The sequence below is a fragment of the Eretmochelys imbricata genome, chromosome 1 (genome assembly GCF_965152235.1).
Source record: "Eretmochelys imbricata isolate rEreImb1 chromosome 1, rEreImb1.hap1, whole genome shotgun sequence".
In the NCBI taxonomy this organism is placed as follows: domain Eukaryota; kingdom Metazoa; phylum Chordata; order Testudines; family Cheloniidae; genus Eretmochelys; species Eretmochelys imbricata.
This window is the reverse complement of record NC_135572.1, coordinates 265548889-265566892: the sequence shown is the minus strand read 5'-3', so window position 1 is coordinate 265566892 and position 18004 is coordinate 265548889.

Sequence of the window (18004 nt, the reverse complement as noted above, 5' to 3'; positions counted from 1 at the left end):
TCCTAACTGAAGGCACTGCCCATGGCGGAGCTCCTCTATCACAACGTGTGCGCCCACAGAGGGCATCCTCCACTTGGTAGCACCTAGGATCTTCTGACTGCTGCTTCCTGTCCTTCAGCAGGACGCTCAGACAGGAAAGGGCAGGAGAATGAAAATGCCCTCTTGCCTTCAGCCTCACAGAAAAGTGAGCAGAAGAGTGGCCTTACAACTCTCTACAGAGATCTCATGAGAAAAAAGAAAAGGAGTACTAGTGGCACCTTAGAGACTAACCAATTTATTATCATGAGATCTCTGTGCCCCCAGAAGTAGCTGGGGACTGAATGAACTGTAATTGCCAGAAGACCAGATTTGCCTCTTTCCTTGTTTGCTTCTGAACTACGCACCTTAACCCATTTAATATAATTCCTTTAGAAACATCTTCCCTGTAACTGACTGGCAGTACAAGGGGAATAAGGTCAAAGAATGTGCTCCTCTCTAACCACAGCATGGCTGAAGCTGGCAAGCTGAATACAAACCCTGGCTGAGCCCTCCCCCCTCTGCCCACCTTCAGTGTCCCCCATCTTCTCCCAGGGCAGAGCCCCTCTCCCTCTGCACCATCCCCAGCATCTCCCATTACACTGGCTGATCTTTTCCCCCTGCACCTGGCTCCATGAACCTCAGTGATACCAGGAAATTGGCATATGGTTACAGATATCTGAGAAAGGCTCATATGCCCAGCAGAGCCTCTGACTGGGCCACAGCTCTGGATATTGCCTATAGCCAGACAAGGTGGGTGGGGTAATATCTTTTATTGGACCAACTTCTGTTGGTGAGAGACCAGGGCTGGCTCTAGGTTTTTTGCCGCCCCAAGCTCAGAGCACAACTGCCCAAGCGAAAAAAAAAAGGGATGGCCGGAATGCTGACCCTGGAATTATACCGCCTCAAGCATGTGCTTGCTTTGCTGGTGCCTAGAGCCGGTCCTGTGAGAGAGACAAGCTTTCAAGCCACATCTGAAGAAAAGCTCTCTCAAAAGCTTGTCTCTCTCACCAGCAGAAGTTGGTCCAATAAAAGCCATTACCTCACCCACCTTATCTCTCTCTTATCCTGGGATTGACACAATTACAACTACATGATATTGCCTATGTCCATTTGCAACCAGACTGTGTGTCTTTAAGGGACCAGGCAATTGGAGAGGTATATGTTGGGGTCAGGGTGAAGTGTAAGAAGGATGGGTAGTCCTGTGGTTAAAGCAAGCATTGGACTGAGCCTCAGGAGGTCTGAGTCAATTTTCTCATCTCTATCACAGGCTTCCTACTGGACTTTCTGTAGGTCATTCAATCTCTCTGTACCACAGCTGCCATATCTGTAGAATGGAGCTAATAACCTTTCCCCAGCTCACAGAGGTGTTGTGAGGCTAAATGCATTAATGGGGGTGCAGCACACAGATACTATGGTGACAGGTACTATAGAAAACACTTAGAGATGTGTAACCCTTGTGGCCCTCCACTTCCCTCTTTCTGTGTTCACCAGCCTGGCCAAGAGAGGAGGGCACTAAGAAAGAACAAATGCCAAGGAGAAAAGGGCATCTTCCCTCAGGGCCCAGTTTGCTTTCAGCTGCACAGAAGTGAGGAAAGTAAGCAATAGGAGCTCCAGGAAGGGGAGGAGAGAGTGCTGGGCCTCCCACCAAGTGACAGCCTGATACTCAAGAGTATTTGCATTTTAATAGCCCCTGTGGGGGAGGTGAAGGGCAGGATGGGGGAAGGAAGGAGGAAAGATTTGAACCCTTGCTGCTGTTTAGCTGGAGCCAGTTCTCTCATATGGCCAGGGCCCCAAGACACCTCAGCACTGAGAAGATGCCCTCTACAAAGGAGGGGAAAACAAGCCAGAAGCAACTTCAGTGTTGTTAGCACAAATAATACAAACTTCAGAAGAGGGACACACACAACCTCCCTGTACAGGGTGGCTGGTTCAGAGACGGGGGGTGGGATACAGAGTCTTTCAATTCTAGATCAAGAGTTTCATGGCTCAGGGGATTGGGAATGGCATGCGGGTCACCCATTCAAATCCAACCTTGGGGGACACTGAGTGCAAGGCATTCCCATCTGACAGCTGTCTGATGCTTCACGGGAAATGAGTTGATAAGTCACAGTTCAGAGTGATGCCCATATCCCCCAACAAATGTACCCTCATGATGCTCCTGCATTGGCCCCCTCCTTGGCATTCTCAGCAGAAGTGTGAATGGGGCATGGAGACAACTCCCCTCTCTATGAGGAGATCTTTCCAGGGGAGGGCTAAGGCACACTGTGGGTGGGGAGGCCGGGAAGACAGCACATGACCTGGGTTCAACAGAAGATTCAGGCTCCAGAATTATCAGATAGGCTGGTACCTTTCATCAGCATCAAATTCACTTGAGAGATCATTTCTAAATCACAAGAGCACCGGCACAATCACTCACTTTTGATTCTATTTGTAAAATAAGCCCCTCCTCTTATCCATATGCAATAGTCACTACATCTTATCATAAGATAAGACAAAGAGAGAGAGAGGTTGGGCTGAGCTCAACACTGGGAGCCAGAAACTCTCGCATTTTAAACCCAGTTATGCCACCAACTCTCACTGTGGCCTTGGGCACATCGCTTTGCCTCTCTGGGCCTCAGTTTCCCCACCTGTGAAATAGGGGGAGTAATGTTTTCCTGCCTAATGGAGAGGTACTGGAAGAATTAGTGTGTATAATGTGCTAACAAGCATGGGAAATGGATTGGGAGGGGGAGGTGCAATTGCAAATACATTTACCCACCTCTCACAAAAAACAGCAATTCAGTGCCTCACAGCTGCCTTTCAAGCAGAGACTCGCTCAGACACGGTGTCAGAGAGAGAGAGAGAGGTGCTGCATGCTGAGACAGCACCTGCATGAGAGGCCAACTAGCCTTTGTCACAGAGAATGACCCAGCCAATTCCCTGTCATCCTACTCCCTCTGGGAGCTTCTGACAGGTTCCCTCATGCACACGCACATACACCACGCTCTCCCCTGCCCCGGTGCCCCCTTCTTCCCCAGTTTCTGGAGTACCTTTTTGCGTTGCCCGTTAGTGTTCAAATAAAGATCTTGGCTTCCCATGGAGCTGGCATTGTTGAGGGGTTGGGGTGTGCCTCGATCTAGCTGGGACTACAGGGAGAGAAATCAGGATCTAAGCCCTAGGATTCTGCCCTCTCCCACGCTCTCCATAAGCATGTGCCCATCTCCCAGCATACTCCTGCAGAAATTCATCCCCAGAGTGCTGAGGACAAAGCACTCTTCATTCAGGCCAATAGGGGACACCAGGGGAAAGGGTAAAATGCAGGGGCAGAGCTCTATTTCTGTCCTGGCCAGCAGGAGGCATCACAAGCAATGGGACAGAGCTGAACACCAGAGGAGAAGCCAACCTCTGTGCTATTCATTGGGTGGGGCTGCAAAGAATGGGATTCTCCAGCTCTGTGGAAACTGAGGATTGATTGCCAGGGTTTGGATCTGCTGGGGGAGGGATTCCCATCAGCCACGGGTTCCCTCAGGACTCTCACTCCTCCATAGATCTACTCACTTGATGCAAGAGGGTCTCCTCTTTGCCCCTGTCATTCTCCAATTGCTTCTCTGAGCTTAAGTCTAGGGACCGCTCATGGCTCTTCCAGTCACTCTCTGACTTTTGACTTGGACTCACAGGGCTTTTCCTCATGGTCTCTGGTTGGTGCCCTGAGCTCACTGAGTACAGACATTCTCCTTGGCTTCTCCAGTCCCTTTCTAGCTGTTGCATTGGATTCATGTGGCACAAACACTCCTCTTGGGTCTTCCAGTTGTTTTCTGATCTTTGAATTTGACTCCTGGGGGGCAGGGTCTCTGCCCGGCTCCTCCAGTCCCTCTCTGGCTTCCTAGCTGGACTCATAGGATGCAGGGTCTCTGCCTGGCTCCTCCAGTCCCTCTCCGGCTTCCTAGCTGGACTCCTGGGACACAGGGTCTCTGCCCGGCTCCTAGAGTCCCTCTCCAGCTTCCTGGCTGGACTCATGGTCTCTGCCTGGCTCCTCCAGTCCCTCTCCGGCTGCCTAGTTGGACTCCTGGGGCGCAGGGTCTCTGCCTGGCTCCTCCAGTCCCTCTCTGGCTTCCTGGCTGGACTCACGGGGCACAGTGATTTGCCATGGCCCTTCTGATCACGCTCTGTGTATTTCCCCGGACTCACAGGGTGGCGTTTCTTCTCTAGGCTCTGTCGTTCACTCATGTGTTTTCCAGCACCCATAGGGTGCAGGAGCTCTTTTGCACCTTTCCCCTTTCTCTCAGTCCTCGTCACTGGACTCAGAGGGTGGGTCTCCCTTGGGCTCTTCCAGTTGCTCTCTGTGTGCTTCCCAGGACTCACGAAGCACAGGTGCCCCCCTCGGCCAGTCCAACTGTTATCTGAACTCTTCCCGGAGTTTGTGGGGTGCAGGGAATCCCTCTGGCTTTTCCAGTTACTATCTGTGTGTTTTTCAGGATTTGAGGGCTGAAGAGGCACCCTTTCTCTATCCAGGCACTTATCTGTACTCATGTGGCACATGGATTCCACTCGGCTCCTCCAGTCTCTCTCTGATTGCCAAGCCAGGCTCACTGAGCGCAGGGCTTCTCCTCTGCCTCTGTCACGCTGCTCCAGCTGCTGTGCGAGCCTCTTGTTCCCCTAGGGATGAGATCAGAGGAAGGATAAAGGAATGAGTTCTCTAACGAGCTTGTCCACATCCCTCATGCACATTCGGAGAAAGAGGCAATTAGCACATGGAGACCATTCGGTTCATAGATTCCAAGGCTAGAAGGAACCACTATATAATAACCTAGTCTGACCTCCTGCATAACATGGGCCATAGATCTTCCCCAAAGGATTCATGTATAAACTAGAGCAGATCTTGTAGAAAAACATCCAATCTTGATTTTAAAATTGCCAGTGATGGAGAATCCACCACAGCCCATGGCAAATTGTCCCAGTGGTTAATTACCTTCACTGTTAAAAATTTACATGCTATTTCCAGTCTGAATTTGTCTACCTTCAACTTCCAGCCCTTGGATCTTGTTACTGATGGCCTACAAAGGAAGGGGCACTACTGTATGTCAGCAGGGCCATTGTATTACAGTACATTGTATTACAGTATTATATTATACTTTTTGCTACGTAAAAGGATACATGGACACAAATCAGACATCAGGAATGGTAACATACAAAAGCCAGTAGGAGAAAACTTCAATCTCCCTGGACATTCAATACCAGATTTAAAAGTAGCCATTCTTCAAGAAAAAAAAAAACTTCAAACAACAGACTTCAAAGAGAAACTGCAGAGCTACAATTCATTTGCAAACTTAACACCATCAATTTGGGCTTGAATAGGGACTGGGCGTGGCTGGCTCACTACAAAAGCAATTTTCCCTCTATTGGTATTGACACCTCCTCCTCAATTACTGGGAGTGGACTACATCCACCCTGACTGAATTGGGCTTCATTATTGGTTCTCCACTTGTAAGGTAACTCCCTTCTCTTCATGTGCCAATATATATTTATGCCTTGTATCTGTAATTGTCACTCCATGCATCTGAAGAAGTCGGTTTTTTACACATGAAAGCTTATGCCCAAATAAATCTGTTAGTCTTTAAGGTGCCACTGGACTCCTCGTTGTTTTTGTATTACAGTAGGGGGCAGTAATGCACAGACCTACCTGCAGCACTTAGCTCCGCCCCCAGAGAGAATTTTCAAACATCAACATGTCTTAAGCTCCAATAGGGGGCAGTGGAGTGCACATGCAACTGCACATAAGCAGAGCAGCCTCTCCCATGCATAAAGAAGTGGCCCCTCTCACCCAACCAGTGAAGGAGCAGTGGTCTAATTTTGCAATAGGGGCAGAAGTGGGGCACACACAGAGAAAGGGGATGGGGAGAGAGAAGGATCTGGGAATCAAGTGGAAAGGAAGGAGTGGAGGTGATAATAAGAGAAGAAGACAGAGTTGTGTGGCACAGAGAGAGAACAGAAAAAGTGATGGGGACAAGACACAGCTTGAGAAGATGTTTGCTGAAAGGAAGCCAGGGCTGGGCTGTGTCTACTGCTATCTGGCTAAGGAAGGGGCTGGTGATGAGTCCAGCAACTCACCTCTCTGTACAGGCTGGGGCTGGACTGCCTCCTGCCTAATCGGCCTTCTTTGGCCAGCAGTGGGGTCTTGCCATCTAGCCGGTCCAGGAGGCCCTCCTCCAGGGCCTGGAACGCCTCCAGCGTTTCAGACTTCCTAACAACCACACACAAAGACAATCACAGGTGCTCTTCTGTCTGGGCTTCAAGAGTCCTCACCAGCCCTAGCCTTCACAAGCCACAGTAGGACAGAGAGTGTGATACCATATTTCTGAGTTTGGGTTCCCAGCTTCATCAGAGTCTAACATGAACTGCTCTGTCTGTGCCCATATCTGCCTCCCATTCTGAGCTCTCTTCTACATCAACCATCCCCCACATGCTCTGCACTCCTCAGTTACCTGCATCTCCTCAGACCCAATACACTCCCTATCTTCCCAATGATCCCTAGGCATGCTCTCCACTCCCCCTCATGGCTCCTTTCCCCCTCATGTTCTGCACCCCAATAATGCTTTCCACACCCCATCTACCACTCCTATTTCCCACCCCAACCACGAGACTGCCCACTCTGTTTTTACTTCCACTCATGCTCTGTATCCACCGTCATCTCTCCTCCCCATCTAAACTCTAACACCTTAGACTTGCTCTTCCCTCCATTTCCTCTCCCCACATCCTCACCCTGCCAGCTATGGACACTATAACTTTAACACTCAGATTTGGAAGTTCCCAGGAGGCCCCCCACAGAGGGATGGAGGCCCTGCCTCCAGCCCCTTCTACACTAGTCTTTAAACTGAGTTAGAGAGCCATGTTTGAACTCAGTGTGAGCACCAATGGGAGGGGCTGACTTGCAGGCACTCAGCAGAGCAGTGGGCGCTCACGTACCTCCAAAAATCAGGCTTTCGGTGATATCAACCCTGGGACAGCTCACCTGTTAAAAAGACACACAACACACACACACACACCCCGCTCCATGTTTCACCTGCGCTCGTATCCAAAGATCCGCTCCACCTCTGCCCGGCCTGGGCTCCGAGTGCGGGAGCTGCTGCGTTCCTGGTCAAATGCCTCCCTGTGACTGATCCGCTTGGGCTTGGGCAGATCAGCCAACACCATGTATTCCTGCCGCACCAGGCCATGTCGCTCCTCGCCACCGCCCCTCGTGTACCCAGGTAGGTCAGAGTCCAATGAGCTGACGGAGGAAGCGAGACGCCTGCCAGTCCTTATCGGGTCACTGAGCACGGGCAAAGCACCATGGCTGGCTCGTGGCGGGGAGGAGACCCAGGTGGGGTCAGATTTCCGGCGTTCCAGAGAGAAATAACCGCTCTCCAACTGATGCTTTCCCCAGCCATCTCCAGCGCTCTGCCTCCCAAGACTGGATTCTGGGAGGGAAACAGAAGATTGAGGTTAGGGAATCTCCAAGAGGCAGATACATCCCCTCCCTCACACAGGAGCAGCGTGGCCAAAACCAGCAGTGGGTCAGATCTGATACAAAGTGGATATTGGGATAAGAGCCAGAGACAATCCAGAACAACATGGACAAGACCTAGTACCCTGCAGACACTGCGTTCAGAACTGCAGCTGCCAGGCTAGGAGCACTTGGACACCAAGAACCACAAAGACTTCAAAACCAGAACTGCACAGACATTGGGTTGAGAACTGCAGGCGAGGCTGAGAAGCACAGGGACACTGGAGCAAAACTGCACAGACCCTGGGCTCTATTGTTACTATTTATCACGTTTAATACAGTAGTGCCTAAGGACCAGCTGAGACTGGACCCCATTCTGCCAGGCACTGTACAGAGTAAGAGACAATCCCTGCCCCGAAGAGGTTACAATCTAAATAGAGCCTTGATCCAGAGACTCCAAGACTAACCCCACATGGAGAACGAGCCACCTATATCCTGAACTATGGTCTACGGCAGGAGAAAACCAAACCTGCTTTCCGAGGGGAGATTTCTTTCATGAAGCTCTGGGACTCTGTTCTCCCCCAGGATATGGTCTGACCCCACCTGGGTCTGTCTGACTGCAGGGCTCCAATCTGCACCTCTTTCCTCTGGCCAGTGTAGTTCATCATGTCTTGTTTGCCCAATCCCAAAATGCTGTCCAGCAGCCTGGTCATTTCACAGTCCTGAGGAATGAAACAGACCACGTCGGTACAAAGGATGCAGAAAGCTACTGTCCCAGACTCTTCTGGCTGGAGGTGCTATGGGGAATGATGCAGCTACACGTGCTGTGTGGAGCTCACAGCCACTTCAATCCCAGACTCTTCCAGTAGGAGGCACTGCAGGGAGTAGTACAGACATGCTAGCTATTGCGAGTGCATCGTTACTCCATGGCCAACCTCTATCTTCAGCAAGCATGATAGGGAATGGTGTAGGAATACTGGCTTGGGGGAACAATCAGTTATTCCTGTCTCAGCCTCAGCCAATAGGGGGTGCTGTGGGGAATGGTCTTAGCACTGAGAATAAATGTGGACTCCCAGCATTAGCTGATGTGCTCTTTAGGGGAGTTTACTTTGTGGGTATTAAAGGTCCCTTGGGATTGTGCCTATGACATCAACATCTATCCTCCCCACACCCAATTACCCAGCACTCTGCAGTTCCCCAGAATATCTCAATATGGGCCTATTTACCCTTTATCTTTTGGGTTCTGCTCATCTCAGGAGCCCAGGGAAAGTGGTCTGAGGGGTTAAGGCATAGGGGGAATCAAACAGCCCAATCCAAAAGACAAGACGACCCCATCTCACCCCAGAGAGCGTGGTGCTGGTTCTGATGTCAGTGCAGATATCAGTACTGGGGCTGGTTTCTCCGTGCTTGTCCTGGGCTCGGCTGCTGAGCTGGGTGTACACCAAGCTCTCCTGCCAGCTGTGAGGCAGGGAAACACAAACAGCTGGTGGTGATTGTTCAGCTGAATGTGTTACCGCGGGCAGGCATGGAAAGCTGCGTGAGCGCGGCTCTGCTGGAACGGCCCAGATTAAACAGCCCTAGAGACCCAACTCCTCAATCCCCAGAGCGGGCCAGGCTGGACAGTGTCAGCGAGGGCTCCCCACATGTCGCACTCTGCCAGTGGGCCACAGACCGGCTCTGGAGAGGCTGAGGAAGAGGGGAGTCCAGTCTCCATGGCCCATTCAGCCCTTGGCCTCTACTGAGTCTGCCAGTGAGGAGCCTGGCTAGTGCCACTGGTGATGGTGGGTTTTCAGAGTTTGCCCCATCTGCCCCTTGCACGACAAGCAGGGATCAACGGTAAGACACCCACCTACCTTCTCCTATCATGGGATAACATCTACCCCTCCCCATATTATTTACCTAGCAGGGATCCCTGTCAGCGAAGTGCTTCCCCTCCCACAGTTCAATACTCACCCCTCAGTCCCCTCGTCGAAGCCCGCACACACATACAGCTCACACTGGGGAGCTAAGATGCACACGGGGTCCCAAAGTCCACCTGGGTCTGGCCCACTGGTGGCACCACTGTGTGGGGCCTCCACAGTATGTTCCTCTGGCACCTGCAGGGAGGAAGGGGAGGTACTGGTGACTCCACCGTTCCAAGGGCTAGTGGGGAGGTTGCCTTTCTTATCAGTCTCATCCTCCTTCCTTTCATTCCTACCCTGTCTCTCCGGGCATCTCCCTAACACCAGCCTGCTTCCAGGAGTGCTGGATCCCCTTACTGTTCCGTGATCTCTCACATTCAAGCTATTCTTCTCATTCCTCAGCAGTCCAGAGAGAGGCCTAGCAAGGCCCTGTTGGATGCTGGAGCAGTTACCTTCCATCTCCCAGGGATCCAGTCACCCCAAGACAGAGATCGAGTGAGGGAAAAGAGGGATGGGGCACTGAATCCAAGTGAACACTTGAAGGACATGGTGGAGGAGAGGGATATCTGGGGTGTCAGGCCAGGAGGAGGAAGGGGAAACCTTCCCAGGAGAGCCCCGGGACTTAACTTGATCAGATAAGTGCCCTCTGTTACAGCTGTCACCTGCCGGGCTCACCAAACAAGTGGGAAATGCCAGAGTCTGGCTTTGCTCAGGAGGTCAGACACTGCCCATCACACGAGAACTGATGCCCCGACTGGTGGGAGCTGTTCATCACCTGCATTCCCCAGCCTCTGGAGGATTTTTGCCAAGGCTCCATGTGTCATAGTGCAGGGCAAAGGCTTTCCGGGGGGAGGAGGGTGTAGTCCGAAGGGAGGACTGGAGCCAACGCCCCTCCCTCTCCTGCTCTATAAGGGCTCTGGCATTTCCCCAGGGTGCTGGCCTCCCCCTTCTCCCAAGCCCAGTTACCTTCCCAGCATAGGAGCTGCGAGGGGGAAGGTTCCAAGCAGCCTGGCTGTCAGCACAGCTTTCCCTCCATTGTGTCGCCCTCGCTGGGATTCGCTCAGAGGAGACAGCTCTGAGCAGATCGCAGGCAAGGGAGCGGTAACTCTAGAGGCCCAGAGCCAGAGAGAGTAGGAGCCTCATTACTATTTCATAATCCTGGGCTGATCACTCCCAGAGAACAATGAACAACACGAAGCCCTCTGTGAACATGAAACCAGCTGGCACCCCACGCTGGGATGGGGCATCACGCTCTCCCACTAGCAGCAGGGCAGGGAGCAGACAGGTGACACACCTGGCCCACAGTGCATTTCTAAAGTGAGTTTGGCACTGATGAAATGTGTCTGATCAACAGCCTGGGAGACCAAAGTCTTCTGTCCCTCAGACATGTACAGCAGGGACAGCTGCAGTGTGAACCTCACTGGCACCAGTCCTCACTAATGCACCTCGCCCTGCCCTGGGGATGAAGGAGAGTTTGGTCTCCATGGTCTGTTCAGACCTTGGCTTCTCTGCTGAGACTATCAGCAAGGGGACCAATCAGGGTCAGTTGTGATGTGGGTGCCAGAGGCCATCAGACCTTCAGTCTCTACTAACTCGGGCTGCTTCAAGCAGTGACAAGGTGAAAGGCTCTGTATCCTTTCCCCATCCTGCACCAATGGCTTTCCTCAAAAGGAAAATTTTAAACATACGGTAGCACCCCCCACTATTACACACGCATAGCTTTAAGCCTACATCTCCATCCTGATCTGTATCGGCTCTGCTATTCCAGTCCCACCTTTCCCCCATACTCACTATTCACCGATGCCTCTCAGTCCTGACCTGCCACCCCCCACTTGCTATTCCAGCCCTGAGACTTCCCACGCAGAACAGCCAATGAATGCACCTCAATCCTAACTTCCAGCCCTCCCTCCCCGGTAGTACAGCACTAGTCCCCTCTTTGATCAGGGCTCAGAATTCATCAGAGCACTAGGGAGTAATTAAATGATGGATTCTGTGCACAGAGGAAATTTCAGCCCCCCCAGTGAAATCCAAAAAGCCTCATTGGGCTGCAGTGTTGAGAATTTGCATCCACTGAACTCAGGCAGTCACAGCCCAAAACAATGGAGCCTCTCATGAAATATTCATAGCCCTCCAGGTCACATGAAAAGCTCACCTGGTTGCTGGGCTGGTGGTGAGCACCAACTGCCCGAAAACAATTCTGGCATCGGCTCTTGGCAAACACATTGGCCTCAAAGTTCTCACAAGGGGCATGCTCTACAAAGTCTGACATAGCCCATGCCAGGGGAAAGACGTTTCCTCAGGTGTGCTGCCTTAGGGAGGGAACTGCAAAGAAAAGAAGCAATAAAGGCTCAAGAGACAAGACACTTCAATACTTAAGTATTCAGGTCTGGGGCTCATTTAGAAGGAGGAACTTTATTAACAGCCTGGTGTTCACGGCCCCAGTAGGAAATGTTTTGATCTTGGGTTCCTTAGAAGGAGAAATACCACCAATATGCCAGTGTTGGCAGGCAGGGAATGTTCTTATCTGGAGCTTTTTTAGGAGGGGAAACTACATCACCACCTCAGTGATTCCTGGCAGACTGGCCTGATTTGAGTCTTCTTTAAAAGGGATGGAATATATCAATACCTTCCAGCAGATGTCCTGATCTGGGGCTCCTGCAGAAGACAAAAGAGGGATCTTAGTGATCATGTGCTCGTAAGGACTATTTGCAAGTGCTTTAGGAGCTTTAGAAACCTGCTTAGCCTTTCCCGGAGCTAATCTATTCAGATCAGTGGGATATTTACTAGCTACAATGCACCAAAAGTGCAATTCCAAAGCTGATCCTCGGAGCCTTACTCCCAAAGGCCGCCTAGCTCAGCATGGGCTGGGATACTAGAGCTGCCATATATCCTCCCCTTCAGGGGTACTCTCTCTTCCTGTGGAGCAGCTTACCCAGTTGCTACTCTGCAAAAACTGCATCCGATGAAGTGAGCTGTAGCTCATGAAAGCTTATGCTCAAATAAATTGGTTAGTCTCTAAGGTGCCACAAGTACTCCTTTTCTTTTTGCGAATACAGACTAACACCGCTGTTACTCTGAAATCTGCAAAAACTGTCTGTCAAAGACAGCCAGCTGAGGAAGATCCCTAGGGCTATCATGCAGCTTCTCCGCTCATCATCAGAACTTAGAGCAGTGCTGCTGACCAGAGGTTTAATTTTCTCTCCCAAGCACCCAAACTAAAATCAGATACGGTTTTCTTAGGGTAACTGTTGCACTAATTCACTGCAGGTGCCAGGTAAATCACACACAATAGCCACTTCTTGGCCCCACAGGCTGACTCCTCAAACTCGTGCGACATGTTTTTCAGCTTGTTTAATCACCCTGCCTTGTCTTTAGAATTGCCATGCAGAGAGGGTTTGTTTGGAAGGGCAGTAAGAGAAAAGCACTGGCATTCACTCCCAGTTCCAGGTCATGGGTAACACTTATTTTTTTTCCTGGGGTTTTGCTGATTGGGATGAATCATCTCTCTGGGCCCGAGGCTGCCCATCTGTAAATGGGGGGTGACACCCACGCTTTGTGAAGCACTTGCAGATCACTAGCAAAAATAGCTCAAGATAAGGGCTGTGACTATTCATGCAAAAAATAGAAACAATCACTTCATAACGGCGTAACACACTCACCCTATAGGAGTGGGATCTAGTCCAACCCAACCTTCCCCTGTCCACACCCCCTCGGCACTTCACTTACCTTGCACCAGCTCAGGCCCGGCTCCAGCTCATCGGCCGCTGCCTTTTTTTAAAAAACAAAGCATATAAACTTTCTCTGGGAAGCAGAGGAAGGCCACGCCCAGAAGCCCCTTTTTGGTTGGCTGCCGGGAGGCAGCTCATTTGGATACGGCTCCCTTAGTGGCTCCCTGCAAAAGGGTAGGGGAGGGAAGATTTGGGGGTGCAACCCCCATCCAATTCGCTGTTGTTATAAGTTGGGGTGGGAAGGAGTTGACTTCTGTTCTGTGCCCGGGTTTTGTAACCCACGGTGCAGCGACACTGGGCATCGCATGATTCTTGGTGGGTTGTTTTGGCTGCCCCCCCTCGCTTTGCAATATTAGTCCGGTTTCCAGCTCGGCTAACGGTCAGGGGAAGGATGGCCTGGATGGGAAGGTGACAAAGCAATGCAGAGGTCCATTTTCCTTCTTATTTAAAACTGCCTCCCTTTTCAATTCATCAAGTCTCCTCTCTCCAGATTCAGGGGGCCCTTGTCTCCTGTATTTCATTGGTTCAGCTGGCCCCCACCTCCCCTCTTTTTTCCCCCCTCAGCCTGGTTTTAATCTAAACCAAGAGTAGGACATAAAACAACGTGATGTGCTTGAGGTAAGTCACTCCAGAGCAGTGGCAATGCAAGTTTCTGCATATCCTCTCAACAGAATTCTCCCTCCACAACAGCATGCAAGTGTGAAAATCTTGCCGGCACATCTGCAAACCTGTGCATAAGTGTGGCTGTAAATAAACCCAAGCGTAGCCGAAGAGATGCAAAAGTCCATTGCATGTGTGTCCACATGTATAAGCCTGTGTGCACAAGAGTGCATAACCTGGGTGCATGCTTGCACCCATCGTGTATAGCTAACATGCATGCATATGCATATATAATCATGTATGCAAATGCACACATGAACATCAGTTTGCATGCATGTGAATAAGGGGGAGGATTATCACATTTCCTCTTTAGATGAGGAGCTAGACTGGCATGTTAATTTCTACAGGTGGTGTTAGATTTTGAAGGCATTTTCTCCTTAAGAGCTGAAATGTATTTATAAATGACTGAAAGAAAACCAATACTCCTACACTTGAGGGAGGCTCTGACTAACCTCTGGAAAAATTTAGTTACAGACAAATGATGCCTGCATGATACATATGGCCAGTACTTGGCACTTGGCCGTCCTTAACCACTCACACCCAAGACCTGACCTATTTACTCTTGGGCAGTCTGATTCCAAATCCTGCTCCAAGGTCCCTGAATTTTGTATGACTGATGCAACAGACTGGGGACCATGCAGTGACAATTTACATTACAAAATAGGGGTGGTGGTTAATGAATTAAATATGAAAATGAGTAACATTTCGTATAGTACACCTGTACTAGTGATTTTAATAGTCAGCTCTATAAATACATTGAATCCCCACATTTACATTGTTTCCACATTCCATGGATTTTTCTGTGGACAACACAGAACTGTAGCAAAGAAATTGTCAGTAGCGAGAGCTGGAGTTTTGGGCAACTTTTGGGAAGGCATTTTAGAGATATTAAATAAACACAGGAGTGGGGTGTTACTACTAAAATGATTGGCCATGAAATAGTCAACTTTGCCACTTAAATGGCCATTGTTGGGTTCAGTGTAAACATCCTATTGAGACAAGTGGGGTAGTTCACAGCTCTCAGACCTATTGTTTCAGGCTGGCTGCAGTCTCAGGAAGAAAACACTGAGCCAAGTTTGCACTTCATTCATGCTTTTAAGATTTTCTTCACAACTTTAGGGCCTACAAATTCAGTTGTGATAAAATGAAAGCTCATTTTATGAAACCTGAGTGGCTACCACTCCCACCTATATAGATCCCAAGGCCAAAAGGGGCCATTGCGATAATCTAATCTGACCTTTTGTATAATGCAGGCCAGAAAACTGCCCCAAAATAATTCCTACAGCAGATCTTGTAGAACAACATCCAATCTTGATTTTAAAATTGTCATTGATGGAGAATCCACACACCTCCTTGGTAATAATTTACCCCTAATTCCAGTGGGAATTTGTGTAGTTTCAACTTCCAACCACTGGCTTGTGCTATACCTTCTTCCACTAGATTAAACAGCCCATTATTAAATATTTGTTCCCCCTTGTAGGTACTTACAGACTGTAATCAAATCACCCCTTAACTTTCTCTTTGTTAAGCAAAGTAGATTGAGCTGCTTGAGTATAATTATAAAGTATGTTTTCTAATCCTTTAATCATTCTCATGGCTCCTCTTTGAACCCTCTCCAATTTATAAGTGTCTTTCTGGAATAGCAGACACCAGAACTCATTAACAGTATTTCAAGCAGCAGTCCTGCCAGTGCCAAACAGAGGTAAAATAACCTCTCTAATCCTACCCAAGATTCCCCTGTTCATGCATCCAATGATCACATTAGCACTTTTAGCAACAGTGCCACAGTGGGAGCTCCTGTTCAGCTGATTATCCACCACGAACCCCAAATCTTTTTGAGTCACTGCTTCCCAAAATAAAGTCCCTTCTTCAGTAGGTATGGCCTACACTTTGTCCCTAGGATGTATACATTTAGCCACATTAAAACACATATTGTTTGCTTGGGCCCAGTTTACGACATGATCCAGATGGCTGTATCTCGGTGACCTGTCCTCATTATTTACCACTCCTCCAATTTTTGCATCATCTGCAAACTTTATCAGTGACAATTTTATGTTTCCTTCCAGGTCACTGATAAAAATATTAAAAGGTATAGGGCCAAAAACTGATTCTTAGAGAACACCACTAGAAACACACCTGCTTGATGAGGATTCCTCATTTACAATTCCATTTTGAGACCTATCAGTTAGGCAGCCTTTAATCCATTTAATGTGTGCCCTGTTTATCTTGTTCTAGTTTTTACAGAAGTGCCATTAGTTATTCTCCAACGTTATTACCTGCACTGCAATAGGTTTTATCACCTAGTGTTTTACAACTACACTTCTGTCTTTAGACTGCCTCTGGGACTGGCAGCTCCTCGTTATTTATTTGTACTAGAGAGGCATCTAGAAGCCCTTATTGAGATCAGGGCTCCAGTGTGGCAGACACCGTACAAACCCAGTGCAAACAATCCCCACTCTAAAGCGTGTTTACAATCTAAACAGACAAGCCAGACAATGGGTGAGAGGAAAGGAAGGATTATCATCCTCTTTTTACCCATGGGGAAGTGAGACAGAGGTTAAGTGTCTCGTCAGTCACCCAGGGAGTCTGTGACTGAGCTAGAATTAAGCTCACTCTGCATGATTCCTAGACCAGACCTTTAACCATAAAGCCACACTTCTGCTCTCCCACTCCTGTGTGTTCCATATAGCACACGAATGGAACACACCTGCCCCTTTATTTAACTTACCTTGTCTCCATCAGACTACAATTCTGTTGTGAAGAGGAGAAAACTGTAACAACTCAAGTGCTTCTTCCCCACACAGGCTTTTTATGCAGATCAGAACTCTTCCAGCACAGGATCACCTAGTGAGGTTTCATAGATCCTGCCACAGAGAGGTTAATTGTCTAGCATGGCAGCTAGAAAACAAATGGTGACACTACCCCCACATTTAGCCCTTTTCTCCTTCTCTCTGGCAGAATTTTTTCAGGGGTGGAATGGGGAAGAAATGATTTGGTACATTAAAGTCACCACACAGAACTTATCTTAAGGGTGATAGTCATTTCAATGCCCCTAGAGGGCTTGCAGAACTAGAATCATGGTGCTATTTTCTTGGAGGGATGGATAAGAACTTTGGGTGAAGAGCAGATCAGGGGCAGAGAGAACATTTTGACCTGGCAAAATGATCTTTCTGGGCAGCTCCCTCCCCTTTTAAACTTCTTTTAGTGGGTGCTCTCCAAATTCCATAATCAGGGGTCACCAACTCCTATAGACATAGGCTGGGCCTATGCTACAAAGTTTGCCAGCTTAGCTATGTTGCTTAGGGGTGTGAAAAAATGGCACATCCCTGACCAACAGAGCTATGCCAGCAACCCCCCCCATATACACATATCTTAGAATCCTTCAGTCGTACAGTTTAGGTCATCTAGAGAGGTGGTTTAACTACACGGTAACTTAGATGTTTGCAGCTATATGCGGAGTCTCCACTAGGGGGCTTTGTTGATACAGCCATACAGGGAAGCCCTTGCAGCATAAACTAGCCCAGTGGTTCTCAAACTTTTGTACTGGTGACCCCTTTCACATAGGAAGCCTCTGAGTGCGACCCCCCCTTACAAATTAAAAATATATTTATATTTAATATATTTATATATATATATATATATATATATATATATATATATATATATATATATATTTAGTATATTTAACACCATTATAAATGCTGGAGGCAAAGTGGGATTTGGAGTAGAGGCTGACAGCTCACGACCCCCCCATGTAGGAACCTTGTGACCCCCTGAAGGGTCCCAACCCCCAGTTTGAGAACCCCTGGACTAGCCAAAAATCTTCTAGTCAAGCCATGGGAGAACAAACAGTTCCCTTCTGGCACAAACATTCAAGAGGTCAGAGGTCGACCACTGCAAAGGCCTGGGGAGATCTCTGCCATCACCATGGGCACAACAGCACAGCTGGGCCAGTGCACTGGATTTCTTACTCTTCTAAACTGTCACACTATCAGATGTAATATAGCAACCTTATGAAAACCTTCAGTGACCAGTGGAGCAATTCACTCCTGCCATGCCTATCTCAGTACTCCCACTAAAACATCTCCAGATGCGTTCCCCTCCCTGAGGAGCTAGGTGCTGGAGAATTCAAGGCCTTCCTCATCCCTCAACAGGACCCATCCCTTTCCTCCCAGCTGGAACTGGGCTTAGTCTACTATCTATTCCACCTGCAATAAAGTGCACACACACATTCG